We start from the raw sequence: 15319 nt of genomic DNA on the forward strand, positions 1-15319 counted from the left end.
AGATCAGATTTTGCTCATGTACCGTGTGAGCAATTTATTCATGTTAACTTTAACCACAAATTTACTCTCTATTAACACATTTTCTTGTTTTGTAAAGCTGTTTTGTATAATTTAAAACTTACTACTGGTGTAAATTCATTATTATGCATGAAATATCTTTTTACCTTTGGTCTTTAAACTTAAATATTTCTGCTTTAACCAACTTTGTTTTTGTAAGAAGTGTATATTTAGAATCTGTTTTTTAAATATAACGTTCTTAACCTGTACTTTTTACTGACATCTTCTCTAACTAACTCTTTCCACAGACACAGTTTCCACCCGATGTTTTCCTCCAGGTAATTAATATAAATATTTTCTTGCTGCTTTTCCTTTCTTAATATACATATTTGTGGCCCTTGTGTGCAAGGTTTTATGTGATCTGCTTCAGTGTTTGTTGTGTCAATACTAAGAAAAAGTTACCATTTCTGAAAGTGGTGTTGTGACATTTCATTATTATCTGAAGGTTAATTTTTGTCTAGGAAATGTTGAGAGTGAGAAAGAGTGTAATAAATTTTAATTAAATTCAACTATTCTGTAACAATCCTTATTTTAACTCTTACTTTCTTGCACTGTTTTTCTACCTAAACGAGTTTGGAGGATTTATTCTATTCTATAATTAGATTTATTTCTTCCAGATAATATATATTAGAACAGAAAATCTAATGTAATTATTTTAAAATCTCCTCACAAAAACTTTATAAGGATGTTAACTAAATATTACTTATTAAAAATGTTAAGATGCAATTTTAATCTATAGTTACATTTACTTAAATTTTAACCACAACTTTGTCAAATTGGATTCTATACTTGTATCTTTAAAAAAAAAAAGAATTTTCACAGTAAGTAACCTATATGATCATATATAGTAGCTTAAACAGTCACCAGACTACTAAACATGACAGTGATATACCAGCACAGCCTTATTTATAGAAAAGAATAATTTTAATTTCATATGCACCTTTTAACACTTTCCATCAGTGTAAAATAAAATATTTCAATTAGTTATAAATTTTGTTCCTTTTAATGTGGAAGGTGCTGTTGTTTCCAACTTGATTAATTAAAACTGAACTCAACATTATAAAAGTATGAATATATGAGCTGGAAAAATGTATAGCAGTTAGCAAAAAATCAATAATTTCTTTGAAACATTAACAACTACTTTTACAAGGTGTTCATAGTTACATACTCAGAGAGAGAGAGAGAGAGAGAGAGAGAGAGGTGTCAAAAAAGGAAGTGTACAGATTGTTACCATCAGTCCTTCATAAACAATGCAGTCGAGATAGTAGAGATAGCATTTGCATCATCCATATATAATAACAATTGCACAGTGTAATAGAATGTTAACAGACAAAAATAGAAGACATTAAGTTTGGTTGTGATCAAATAATTACATATCGCTTTGTGTTAATTCTTGCCTGTTCTGTTATGTATGGATGATGTAAAGATCATCCCTACTATCTTGTTTACATTGTTTTTGAAGGATTCTTATTGGTCATTTGTATATTCTCTTTTTTAAAAGTTTTTTTTTACTCGTTTGTTTATTTTTAATGCAGTGTTTTAATAGACATAGGAAGGTTTTTTTTATAACCAATTTCTAAATACTTTGAAGTTCCAACTGTAATATTTATATATTTTATTTATTTTTTGTCAATTATTGGTTGGAAATTTCATTTTCATGCTCTAAGCTTTTCAAAGGAATGCCAATTTCTTTATGAGAGCTATTTTCTAGGGATAATAATATTTTCACTAGAAATGTTTCTTTAAAATTACCAGTTATTAACAGTACATATAAAAGTAAATTATCCATCTGAAACTGTCACCTCAGTGAAATTGGTCAACACCTTTTTTTTTTTGTTTGTTTGAGTTATTATGTAATAAAAAAACAGAATGAAGAACAAGAAATTCAAACTTTGGTCATGATGTTTACAGACATTTCCAGAAATTGATATGTAAATATTGTTATAAAAGGAAACTATTGGACTGTAAAGTTCTGTTAACCTGTTGAGGAGATATTTAAAATACTGTTTCAATGAACAAGCCATTCACTCACACAGTGCTCCCACCTACTTGATATATTATATAGAAAGTGAAGAATACACTATGTAATATTACAACGAATTACTTTGAGGTTTGAATATTCTGTGTAAAATCATGCTGCTTTTCCCATGCTTTATTTTATAATTACAATATTGTTTTTTAAATGAAATGTAGCGTGTTTGTATCAAATAAAAGAAATGTTAGTTCTTGGTTTTGAGCTGAACATCCAACAAGCAAAAAAATTAAACAATATATGTGTCTAATAATTTTTATGGTCATAAAAGTATTTGCAAAAGTATAGTAAACCCTATGAAAAACTATAGTACTAATTAAATGATAACTGTTGAGGATGAAATGTTCAGGTTTCAATGTGTTGAGTAACAAATAGCATAAAATGAAATTTACAAGGCTTGTGTAACTAAAGTAATATATGTATGCTTTTTATAACCCTCAAACAGGGAAAGATTTGTTTTAATCCAACACTTAATTCTTTTTATCTAGTACCTTAGTTTTATCATAATGCCCAATACCTGTGGTGAGTCATGTTTAACATTAAGTTCTGATTACAACAACCTATTTGCTTGGAATGAAACTAAAATGCAACCTAGTACTGATAATGACTATAGCTAATTATTTATTTATTTTGTTTAAAGATAATTGTTAAATGCATTGTTTCAATAGTTGGGTACCCCATTTATTTATATTTCCAGCCATAAGCCCAATAGTATCTCACAAGGTGGGAAAACATAGGTAAAGGATGAATGTAGAGTGTTTATTGTGCTTCTGAGGTCTGTTTAATGGGGTTAGTTTATCCAGTTGTATGATCCTTAGTGTATGCAATCAGAGCAGACTTTGTCCTAATGCAAGATAATACTGTTAGGACAGTAACAGAAAATACTAAAAATTAAGCTGTAGGAATTATGGATTAGTCAAGAAAAAATTCTCGACCTTAATCTCTTATGACGTTTCCAGATCCTCTTTAAATAATCTGTATATAATGTCTAACTCACCAGCCTTTGCAGAGTCAGAGTTTGCTTAATACGACAAGATCACATTTAGCATTATTAAGTGATTGATCAAAAAGTTTGCCCTAAATTGTGTCATGCCATGAGGACCCAGAAGTCTTTACTACATTTTTTTGAGAAATATGACTTTCAGACAAAGTGATTCAATCAAACTGTATTGTTGATTATTTTAAATTTGAGTAGGCTTATGTTACAATGCTTTAACTATCAATATACGGTCAAGGAAAATGAATAAATAACTTTATTTATTGTCAATACATTGAAATTTCAGCTCTGTTCATTTGAGATGAAGAATTAATTATGAAATGCTGCACCTTTAGGATATATTAACTTTGTTGTATATTGAATCACTGTTTTTGTCATGTCTACTTTACTTACACGCACCTTAGTTCTTATCATATATTGACTGTGCATTGAAGTTACGTATTTTACTTGTGTCATCCATCAGACTAATGTTACCTGTTTTCTAGGCAAGAAAATGTGTTTTATAAGTAACCTGTTAAACATTTAACATATCATAAATCTCTTAGATATAGCTCACTGTAAATTACATATTTACGTGGAATTAACTTTATTTTTGAAGTACGCAAGTTTCCATGAATGGTAGTTCCAGTAAAATAAAAGGCCTTTTAGTGATAAGTGAAACCCAATCACAAATACACAAGCAAATATTATTTATTCTTTACTTCATTATTCAATACTGACTACTGGTGTCAGTTCAGTACCTGCAGTAACATGACCAGACAAGTTCATTCCTTTCAATAGGTAGAATACTAACACATCAGTTCAGTTGCACAGTGTAATTCCAGGGGCTTATAGTATTAAAATGCTGCTTAAAAAAAAAGAGAATGATTTCCAATTCTTTCTCTAAATTTATGTAATTGATAATTGATGCATATTTCAATTTTATCTTTCTGTGAAAGTTAGAACCTGCAAGAAGTTTCAATTTAAACCTGCAAAAGAATTCCATAGAATATCAAGTAAATTACAGTATCTCCTAACCACCATTTATTTCATTTTTCAGGAATAATACCACAGATGCTATGTTAAACCTGTTAAAGATAGTTTACTTTTAAAGTCTGTTTATGTATAGATAAATTTAACAACATATTTTTGGCATTAAACAAATGAATAAACGAGTTATAATTTTGAATTAATTTTTCATAATGTGGCTGTTGAATAAAAAAAATTCACTTTAAAGTTTTATTATATATATTCTTGAGTAATGGTATGCACATCATTCATGATGATGAGAAAACCCACTTGTAGAGAAAACTATATATTTAAAAACGGCTGGTATGGATAGAGAAAGCGCTAATAAAGGAGCGAACAACGTTTTGACCTTCTTTGATCATCATTAGGTTCACAAACATACCAGCCGTTTCTAAATATATGTACATCATTGCTTTTGTATCTGATATGTCACTGTATTTTGAAAGCCTAATAATGGATCTGTCAGATTTGTTATGTTATTAGTGGTGAGTGAAAATGTACATTGTTTCATGATTTTTCCCTCTTTTCCTTTGTTTTGGAGTAAACTTGGATGTTGGTTTTGCACATTGTATTTGCTTTAAGGTATGCATCTGTTCTTATTTTTCACCTATTGCTTACCTTCTGTTGCTTGTTGCATGTACATCCGTGGTGATTGGTACACGTGATGTTTCTCCTAATGTACACTATGTTCAACGTGTTCCCATAATTCCTTGCACGTGACAGCACTTTCCACAGCAGTATGCCCAGTCATCTAGTAATGCAATTGTAAGTATACCCAAGTTTAAGTGGGTATGTATTTCTGAAGTCTAGTTTTGTGCAACCTGTTTATACATTTTAATTTTGATTGATTGTGGTTTGATGTTGTGTTTTTATTTTAATTACTAAATAAAAAATCTGTAAAGATACTTGTCATGTTTTTGTTTCATATTATTTCTAAAGGGGCTTGTACAAGTTAGTTTTTATTTTTTTTATTATTTTCTCAGCTGTCAGTTTATATTATGAAGGATCTGTTGAACATATGAAGTAAGAGGCTGTGATGAAAATGAAGTAAATTGAATAACACCTCTAATTATGGGCTGCTTTAATTAATACCAGTTGAATTTTTTTGTCACATGCTGTTACAGTGAGGTTTTTGTTATATTAGAATGAGTAGCCTCCCATTACTAATGCATTATTGATTCTTTGAATTAACTTTTGACTTTCCTTAAGAACTAAGCCTATAAAACCACATTGTATTTTTAATGACAATAGTTATGAGAATTTTTAAGTGGCAGCTGGCTTTAATAACACTTGGGTTTTGTTGAATATATTTTTTTACTCTAAAATATCATATGCATTGGACAACACAAGCTATGTTAATTGTTGTAAGATAAGGGTTTATAAAACAGTTCTGTTTGTCTGGAAAACAGAATATTGAAACAGCTAAATAAACCTTTTAGGATTTGATGAAACTTGCAACATAGTAGTATTAGTTCTTGACCTTTCCCTTCATTCATATTTATTGGTTGTAATACACCATTAATGGTTGGTAAACTGTTTCTTGTAAAAAGTGTTAAGAAAAAAAGCTGCTGTTCTTAAACACAGTTGCAGACTAAATAATTCTATGTTGTAAATTTGGCAAATAGGTGTTTTGTTATACTATGTTAATGATTGAAATACTTAAGTAAGCTATGTAGGCAGGAATAATTTTGGCTTTTTTTAAGGATTATTGATATTAACTTATGGTCAAAGCAAGCTAGTTACTCACACAGAGTAGAACTAAATATTGTATTGGTTAACTAGTTGGGTATTTTCATTGTTAATGATTTTTGGTCATAAATTGAATAATATATCAAAATTTGTTCAGTTTATTGAGCTAACAATGAAAATCAATCTTTATAATCAAAATAAGGAATAATAAAGATGGGTATATTAAAGCCACAGACATTCAGGTAAGAAAGCTATTGTTCATTTGAGGCATTATGGGATACATTTTGAAATGATGCTTTGCAGCTGTAAATGTTTTGGGAGATATGACAGCTACATTGGTAAGCATTATTTATTGAGGAATGAGAATCATTGAATAAGTTCTTAATTGTTTAATTACTTTAGAAGGTTTAGAATCCTAAAAAATATAGTTAATGAAAGTAACATTAAAGACTAACAATGAAAATCAATCTTTATAATCAAAATAAGGAATAATAAAGATGGGTATCTTAAAGCCACAGACATTCAGCTAAGAAAGCTATTGTTCATTTGAGGCATTATGGGATACATTTTGAAATGATCCTTTGCAGCTGTAAATGTTTTGGGAGATATGACAGCTACATTGGTAAGCATTATTTATTGAGGAATGAGAATCATTGAATAAGTTCTTAATTGTTTAATTACTTTAGAAGGTTTAGAATCCTAAAAAATATAGTTAATGAAAGTAACATTAAAGAAAAATTGAAAATAACTTGAAAATTTTCTTGAAATGTGATTAGAATATTCAAATGTATGAGATTGATGATTCAAGATTGAGGAATAAGTCAGTAAACAGTTAGAGAGATATTTTAATGTGAAAATTCTGCTTTGTTGTAGTGAGTTTAACTATTGTTTTAACTTAGTTTTCAAGTCAGTATAATGACTGTAGATAGTATTCAAACATGAGCTTAAGATTTGTGAAGATGAAATAAAAATTCAGTATAGTTAGAACAGAGATATTTTAGTATAAGTAACTTCTATTATTTGTTGAATAGTATGATCCTAACATATTTTTAGTCTTGAATTTTGGAACTTGTTTAGGAGTGGAAGCCACAATTTAGGTTTGTTATATTTTCTTAAACTATAATTTTTTTCTTATTCTAGCATTGAGACATCATTCTATTCTCAGAAATCTATATCAAATCTCAGCTGATTTCTTCCACCATATTACAGTACTGATTTGCAATGCTAAAAACAGCTTTAATACTTGTGGTGGGCAAAGCACAAATAGTCCATTGAGTAGCTTTGTGCTTAACATTATACAGAATAAAGTTCAGCTGTAATGATGTATTTACTTTTGTAGAAAGTAGTAATTTATAACAAGCTGTTGATATGAGATGCATTTTCAGAAATTTCACAAGCATTAAAGTAATGTAGCTGTAGTATCTTCAAAACTGTCAGCATGTTTGTTTTTTTAATTATGTTAAAGAAAACTGGAACATAAAGGCAGAAGTTATTATTAAACAAAAGGGCTTTAATACATAATATTCGTGCATCTTATAAATTGTGCCAGTATGTTTCAATTTTTATATTTAAAAAATGCTCAGAGTAGTAATTGTTGCTGACCAAAGTTTTATATCAAATATATGCCACCATGTTTGATTTTAGACATTTTATTTGTACACTAAATAATTGGTTGATCATGTAAAGGATGTTGTTAAAAATATTTCAAACATGCTATAAGTAAGAAGTTTTCAAAGTTTCAAAAGTGATATTTAGAAAATGACTGGACAAGTATTATCACAAATGACTGGACAAGTATTATCACAAATGACTGGACAAGTATTATCACCTCCTCCCAAAAATATACTCTAAACTCATTTTTCATAGCTAACATAAATAAATAAATTTGCTAATTCAAGCTTGATCAGCAAAGAGACAGAAAAGTGCAGTTAAAGCAGTCAAATGTCATTAAATTTCTTTGCAAGCCAATCAAAATTAAGATCATTCATGAAATGAGTTTATGGCATGTTAACAGAATAACTGTTAATAAAAAATCAGTTAGATTAATGAGTTCTAATGTATAGAAAAGCCAACCTGTCTTGGTAAAGCAGCCATCCAACAATGTTTTTGTCATTCTGCTTAGGAACAAAACTTTAACCTAATATTGTTGCTAGTCTATGTACTGAAGAATACATAGTATTCTTCTGTAATGTAATACTGTAATGGCAAAATTACAAAATGCCATATTGTAGTTTGTATGGCAAAATTGAAGTTTTATTAAGGGAAATTCAATTTTTAACAAGTCCATGTGTAGAGTTAAATTGTACTATAATGGAACTCTTGGCTTGAATGAAACTGGAAAACCTTTTTATTACACAATGTGCAACCCCCAACTTCATGAAATTGTTATCCTGTATGCATGTATATTTGCAATAGGGGTCATTATTTTCCCATTTCTCCTCATTTCCTGTCATGGAGAACTTTATTTTTCTCCATTTTCAGGGTGGAGATAAGAGGTCATGAATAAATCACTCACAGATTCAATGCACTGGCACCATCTATGTAAATATAATGTTACTGTCTGTTGTATATCTATGTAGATACTTCACAGGGTGTGGATGGATCTTCACCAAAACTGGTATAACGGTTCATTAGATCTATGGGGAAATATACACAAATTTTCAATTTTGCATTATGTGGTTTGTTTGTTTTTTCTCACTACTTTGCCCAAAATTTGGCATTTTGTGTTTTATGGTTTTTATGGGTATTTTGGGTTTTTTAACATTATATACAAAGGAAACAACTTTTCATGTCCTAAGATAACCTTTCATTAATCATGAATTTACATGGTTAGTCATTTAGTTTCTCCAAATTCTGATAGAAGTACAAATTTTGTTCTTATTTTAATTGTTACAAGATTTATATATTTCCTCAAGTTCATTGAGATTTAGTCTTAAAAATATGCATAGCAATTTTGTATTGCAGAAAGACCTATTCTTTCTTGAAATAGAAATGTCAGTATTGGGAATCTTAAGTTTTAGTTAACTTATTATCAGGTTTAAACTCAAATAAATTATTTGTATTGATACAGTATAAAGACAATTTATCCCTAAAATGTTTGTTGTGAATATATAAAAAAAAAAAAAATGAAACATGCTCTTTATCGACTCTAGGGGTCTCTGTAAAATGAATTTAAACTTTCATCAAGGGTAAATGTAACATTCAGTGTTTTTGTGTTTTTACAAAGCTTAACAACAATAATAGCATAGTGGTTAGTGAAATTTGATAACTGATAACTTGCCAGGCTTTTTAATTGATGATATTCAACTTGGTGATTATTGTCACACAATAAATGGATTGGAATAATCAGAAATAGTAATACTTGGAAACAATAATTTTTGATTTGTTGATTATTATTTGGAGAATCATGAACGTTTAAGGTAAACAAACATGAAACAGTTTGAAAGAAAAGTTTTTTTTTCTTCATCTTCAATACCTGAGTTGATTAAATAATCAAACATTAAATTTGGTTAGTTGGTTTTGTTAGTACATTAATAAATTCAGTCAAAATTACAGTGAATTGATTATTTTATGTGACACTAATCAATATAATTGATGCTCATAACTTATTGATTAATTGTGTTGATTACCTAGCCCTAATAATAGTGGAAATGCTTTAGGTAGTGGAAGGTATTTTATGTTTATTGTAACAAGACATCTTTTTTTCTACCATTAATCTGGATATTGTGAATTTTGATGTACCAGTAGCTTAATGTAAACTACTTATTTAATTAACAGTAACAGGATATTATTTCTTAAATTAAAACAATTTAACTAGAAAATTGGATTTGTAATTAAGTACTTCAGTTGTGGTTTATTCTACATTGGATCATTTTTTTAATAATCTGACTTCCCATATATGTGTATTCATTTAAGTCAAGACACAGTATATGTGTAATATGCATTTGAAGGTTTTTCTCGGGATATATGACAAGACTTGCTTATAATATCACAAAACTCACTTGACTTGTATTTCTTCCAAAGTTTTCAGACCTATAACCTTATACCTGACTTAACAGTTCAACTGGCAAATAAAGAGGTAATTTCCAGCCAAGCTTGTAAGATTGCTCAGTGACTGAAATTAAAAATAAAATTGAAAATCAAGAGATGCTCCCAAAAGACCTACAATACAGCTTAATGATCTTGAACTTTTTCAGATGGCCATTTCATGTGCACACAATTTCTTTGGAAACATAAAAGAATTTTAAAAAGATAAATTTCAGACATCTAAAAAAACTACATTTATTTGGTAACTTAGGCTACATTGGTAGCTTTTTACATAATCCTGATAACATTATTAAGAACTTGTCCAGTTAGTAACCCAGTAACACAGCAGCAAAGGTTTCATAGATCCTTATCCTTTGCTCTACCACTTTCAAAACTGCATGCAGTGTGACCCACTTACTCTCTTTTGAGACTATTTTATAATTAGGTATAATCTAGTTTGGGCAAGAAGAGATCTAACATTTATTAACATTACGATTTATACTAGTAGTACTGATCTTTATTGCCTCCATAACTACAGTCAATGAAAAAAAACAGTCTATTCAGCAAGTATGAAATGTCTCATTTAAAACAAGTAAAATCTAATAAGGATATTGTTATTGCATCTAATAAAGGTAATGGTGGTATAATCCTTATCAGAGTTGAGCATGTGCATAAAATAGAACATAATGTTAATTATCTCTATTTCACAAGAAGGTAGTTTTTAATAAAGCATAAAAAATATTTTTGAATCTTTTTATAATGATTGCATCGTATGGGTTCTCATCCTGGTATTCTTTAAGGATTAACTAAAACCCTCAAAACAAATATATCCACAAGACCTGTTGGGTCCATTCATCATTGGTATGTTTAATTAAATACTTACCTGAACACTTTCTTAAAAGATGTTTCCTCATTAGAATATACAATTTTCTTGACTCTTGTTTCATGGTAACCTTTGATGTCAAATTCTTAATTACAAATATTCTACGTTTGACTTGGTAACAAACCTTTTACATGAAGAGCACAGTTGTATTCAAAAGATGTTAAAAAAAACAATAGAAATTAGAGACAAACTATTATTATTTTATGATGATGAACAATGAAACCATACAAGTTGTGAATAAGAACATATTTATTGAATGTTTCAGAGTATATAGGTTCTATTTTTAACATATTACTACAATAGACATTAAAATATAACTACAATTACTTAAGAACTCTTGTACTACAGTGAACAATTGGAAGTAGAGGTTGATTGTAAAAGGAAGCAAGTGAAACTTAGAAATATTATAGATTACTACTTTATACTATTTTATTGAGGAAATGGTTAAGTTTCCTTAATTTTGTTATGTAATATGTATTTATTTCATTGTATTTTATCAATTATGAATTACTAAATGTATGTTGCAATATTCAGTACGTCTAACATTTGTGATTAAAAACTAAACTACAGTTGTTGCATAGTACAATTATTCAAGATGTTTATCGTAACCATAACTATTCTTAAGCCCTGTTTATCATGTTTTTAAGATTGAAATCATAATTGTTTACTAGAAGTACCAATCTTAGGTTGTATTTTTAAGTTTCTGCATGATTCTAACTGCCTGTATTTTATGAATAGTTGTTGATTTATATGTTCATGGTCTCAGTCTTAAATTTTTAGCCTTTTTTTGTGTGTGAATTCCATTAATTTAAAAAAATGGTATGTATGGGCTTCACTTTAAGGTTATAGTAATATTTAAAATGTACAATACATGTAAAGCTTAATAAAGTTGTTTTTGTCTTTACCTTATGTCAGGGGGAACTGGAGCAGCAACTACTTCAGGCTAACCCTATTTTGGAAGCATTTGGAAATGCAAAAACAGTTAAAAATGATAACTCATCAAGATTTGTAAGTAGAAATACTGCCTTTTTTATTAGCACTTGTGTTAGAATTGGGCTGCTTAATAGTGTGTATATATAGACATTTATTCAACAAAATACATTGTAATTTTGTTAAAATGAACAAATTTTCTTGTAGAATATATTGTTGATTTGGAAAAATGTTGTATGCTTCTACATCAAAGTATGTTCTCATATACTATAGTACTTTTGTCTAAACATATTAATAAATCTTACATTATTTGTATTACGTGACTTGCTGATAAGTTTTGTTTCATAATTTGTTTTTCAATATTTATTTTTGAAATACTTCAACTAATATTTTTTTAGTGCTGATATGGTATTAAATATGGCATATTTCTTTTCTTGTCAATTAGGGCAAATTTATTCGCATTAACTTTGATGCTTCTGGATTTATTGCGGGTGCTAATATTGAAACCTGTATCCTTTGATGTGGATTTGTTATTCTTTCGTTAGCTTTAATTTTTTTCACTACATGAAGTGGCCTAGAGGTTATTGTGCCAGACTGTGTGGAGTAAGACTGTGTAGTAATAGCACATGAACCAAGGATCCTCTGATTCATTGTTGTATTAAGATAATCCAAAAGTTGTTGGTGGTTGCTGTTTACCAGCTTTATTCATTTTAGTATGTCACTGTGATATATAAAGTTGGTTACTTTATCTAACATTATGAAGAATATAGTTTTCAAATTAACTATGTGAAACATTACTATATTAATATCTTCAAAGTTTAGGTACTTGTGTATGGTGCCAAGTTGTGTAACTTAATCTATTAACTCTTTTGCAATGGCTACCCTCTTTAAACACTTGTGCAAGTTCCTGAGTTACATTCAAAATTTACTTAAATAACACTACCATCTATGTATGTGAATGAAATTAACATTATAATGTATGTTATGATTCAAAATTTTGTTATTTAAGTTTTAATTTATTTATCTCAAAAGTAACCTTTAATAAATACTATTTTCTGTTACACATGATTCTTAAGCTATGACAGATCTCAACTTTTACAGTTTGTCTTGGCTCAAATAATGTTAGACCTGTAGATGTATTTTAGACAAATAAGTTTATTTTTCCTATTGACACACAAGTTTCACAGTTCTCTGGTTAACTTGTTAACTGCCTTAAGTATTATATATAATTCATTTACCAATTCAGTTCTTTTAGAACATCTTGTGTTAAAAAAAACACCTTGTTTTTGTATATGTATTACAATATACAATTAATACATTTTGTCAACCCTAAATGGGTGTTACGTCCACCTTCTGTACTTTTGTTTGAGCTTTATAATGTACATGTAATTGCTTGATATACATGTACATAGTCATTAGAAAGAGTTCATTTTATCTTATAATTCACTAACAGTTACTTTGAAATTGGTGTGCAGTTTTTATCATCTGATAGATGTAACTGCCTGTAGTGTTGCTGGCTGCTTGATCTCCTACAGTCTTTAAGTTTTTTTATTTAGTTAAATTGTATTTAGGTTTTACTTTTATATCTTTTAAATATACATCATTTTTTGTGGTAATTCTTAAGGCCTAAGATCTTGCGTAAGGGTAATATAATTTTGCCAAAGGCTTGTGTATTTCTGCTGAAGATACTGTAATTACAGCCTGAGGGTGCTGCTGACTTTTGTAATAAAAGGTAAGGAATGGGAAAAGTAAATAAAACATTCAAAAAGTAACTGTGAAAAGTAAAAGACTTAAAATTACGAAAAAAGTAGAAGGTACATATATTTATTTTTTAATTTTAAATCTCATTTTACTGTATATTAATATGTACAGCTAATGGTATGTTAGAGAAAGCAAAAAATAATAAAAAATGTAGAATTTACTTTTAAAAACTTTTGATATTCACTTAAAAGGTTCGAATGCTTATACAAATAAAATTCAAACTGTAAGATGGAAGAAAAAATATTTGTATACTTAAATTGAAAATAACCTTGCACTTGAACCATTAAGTGCAATATTGAGTACAAATAACCAAAATAAATAAATAACATTTTTAGTAGAAACGCTTGATTAAAATGTTATTCTTTGTGTACAGATACTTATAATTTGTAACAAAATCTTACCAGTTTTTGTGAGAATACTTTAAGAAATCAAAGGGTTATAGTATGTATTGTTTGCACTCGTATTATTCTCCAGACAAGGTTGTGTATTTTATGTGGTCCTGATGAGGAACGTTTAACTGTGTTATAGTTTGTGTAAATATGTGAACAAAAAATAATTTGAAATAATCTTTGTAGTGTAATTTTAATCTAATGCACTAAGTATATTTCTTAATGTATTTCACCTGATGTGTTTTGGTTTCCTAAAGATTATTTCATTTCAATGTTTTTTGAAGCTGGAATGCAACATTTTTTTTCTTTTCTTTTCTTTTTTCTTTGTACAATGTAAAAGATAGTTAATGCTTCAAATAACTACGACTGACAGTGACAATTATACTGTAATGTTTATTTCACACAGGTAGACACTTAAATTTTAAAACATTTTTTCCATGCTTTGACAATTGCTATAATTATATTAATCTGAGGCAAAGTAGGATTAAATGTTTTTACATTTTAAGTAACTCAGTTTTCCTAGTATTAATCTTCTTCAGTACTTTTTTGTAACACTTAAACTTTTTATATTGTCATAGCTAGCTGGCTAGTTTATAACCAAACACACATACACACATATACTTGTCTTTATGAAATTTAAAAATTAGTTATTGTGCTTCTGTCTATATACCTCCAAAACTTAAGTAGTTGCACAACTTTTACTTAAATTATTGGTTTAATTTGTTAATTTTTATAAACTCAAATTAAGCATCTCTGGTGTACAAATATTGTTATTGTTGTTGTTAGTAATATGGTAATTATTAATCCTTAAGCAAGATTTTTATAGATTTATTAGAAAAGTCTCGTGCCATTCGTCAAGCTAGGGATGAACGTGCTTTCCACATCTTTTATCAGCTACTTAGTGGAGCTGCACCAGAACAGAAAAGTAAGAAACCTATGAATAGCTAATTCTGTAATAATAACATTTAAGTGTAATCCCCATTTGATGTAATAACCATTTTCTCTATGTTTTTCACAGTAAATGTAAACAGTACACTTTCCTGTTGTTTAGTATAAGCAACAAAGTACTTTAGTGTACAGTTAATCCTGTAAGTATTAATTTATGTATGACATCACTGAACCAGGAAGTGTATAAATGAGTATTGAACACACATTTTAGTAAAACTTGTAAAAGCTAAACAGTTCAAAAAACAAGGTAAAGGAAGCTTAAGACTTTTTAAAACTGTAAACAAGTTATAAAATGTATAAAATTGTAAGAAGAGTTACAGAAAAGTTTACTTTGGTTAAGAAAAAGGTAAAAACATTTAAAGAGGAAAGACTTGTATGAAACCATAGCATGAAATGTGTAAGTGAAGTTATATGAAAAACAAAACAAACTTAATAAAATGTATACCAGATTTGATTTTAAAAACCTCAATAATGTTATCTTCATTGAGGTCAAAAAGTTATTCTGAAACCATGGATTTTAGGATTGTCAATTAATTGATTTCCGTTTAATGTGTTTGTAAGGTTTCTTTCTGTCTCCTTTTTTTTTTTATTGGAAACCA

The 15319-nt window shown here is 28.5% G+C and overlaps 1 pseudogene across 1 annotated transcript in view; it reads left to right on the forward strand.

Annotated features, from left to right (window-relative positions):
• Positions 1 to 313: 313 nt before the first annotated feature.
• Positions 314 to 15319, forward strand: part of LOC143232105 (uncharacterized) — a 68346-nt pseudogene continuing 53340 nt past the window's right edge. Inside the window, exons 1-5 of the transcript XR_013017378.1 lie at positions 314 to 335; positions 4818 to 4859; positions 11608 to 11700; positions 12068 to 12131; positions 14599 to 14697. The product of XR_013017378.1 is annotated as an uncharacterized LOC143232105 (transcript). The remainder of the gene's footprint in view (positions 336 to 4817; positions 4860 to 11607; positions 11701 to 12067; positions 12132 to 14598; positions 14698 to 15319) is intronic.

Source organism: Tachypleus tridentatus, chromosome 11, assembly GCF_004210375.1.
Source record: "Tachypleus tridentatus isolate NWPU-2018 chromosome 11, ASM421037v1, whole genome shotgun sequence".
In the NCBI taxonomy this organism is placed as follows: domain Eukaryota; kingdom Metazoa; phylum Arthropoda; class Merostomata; order Xiphosura; family Limulidae; genus Tachypleus; species Tachypleus tridentatus.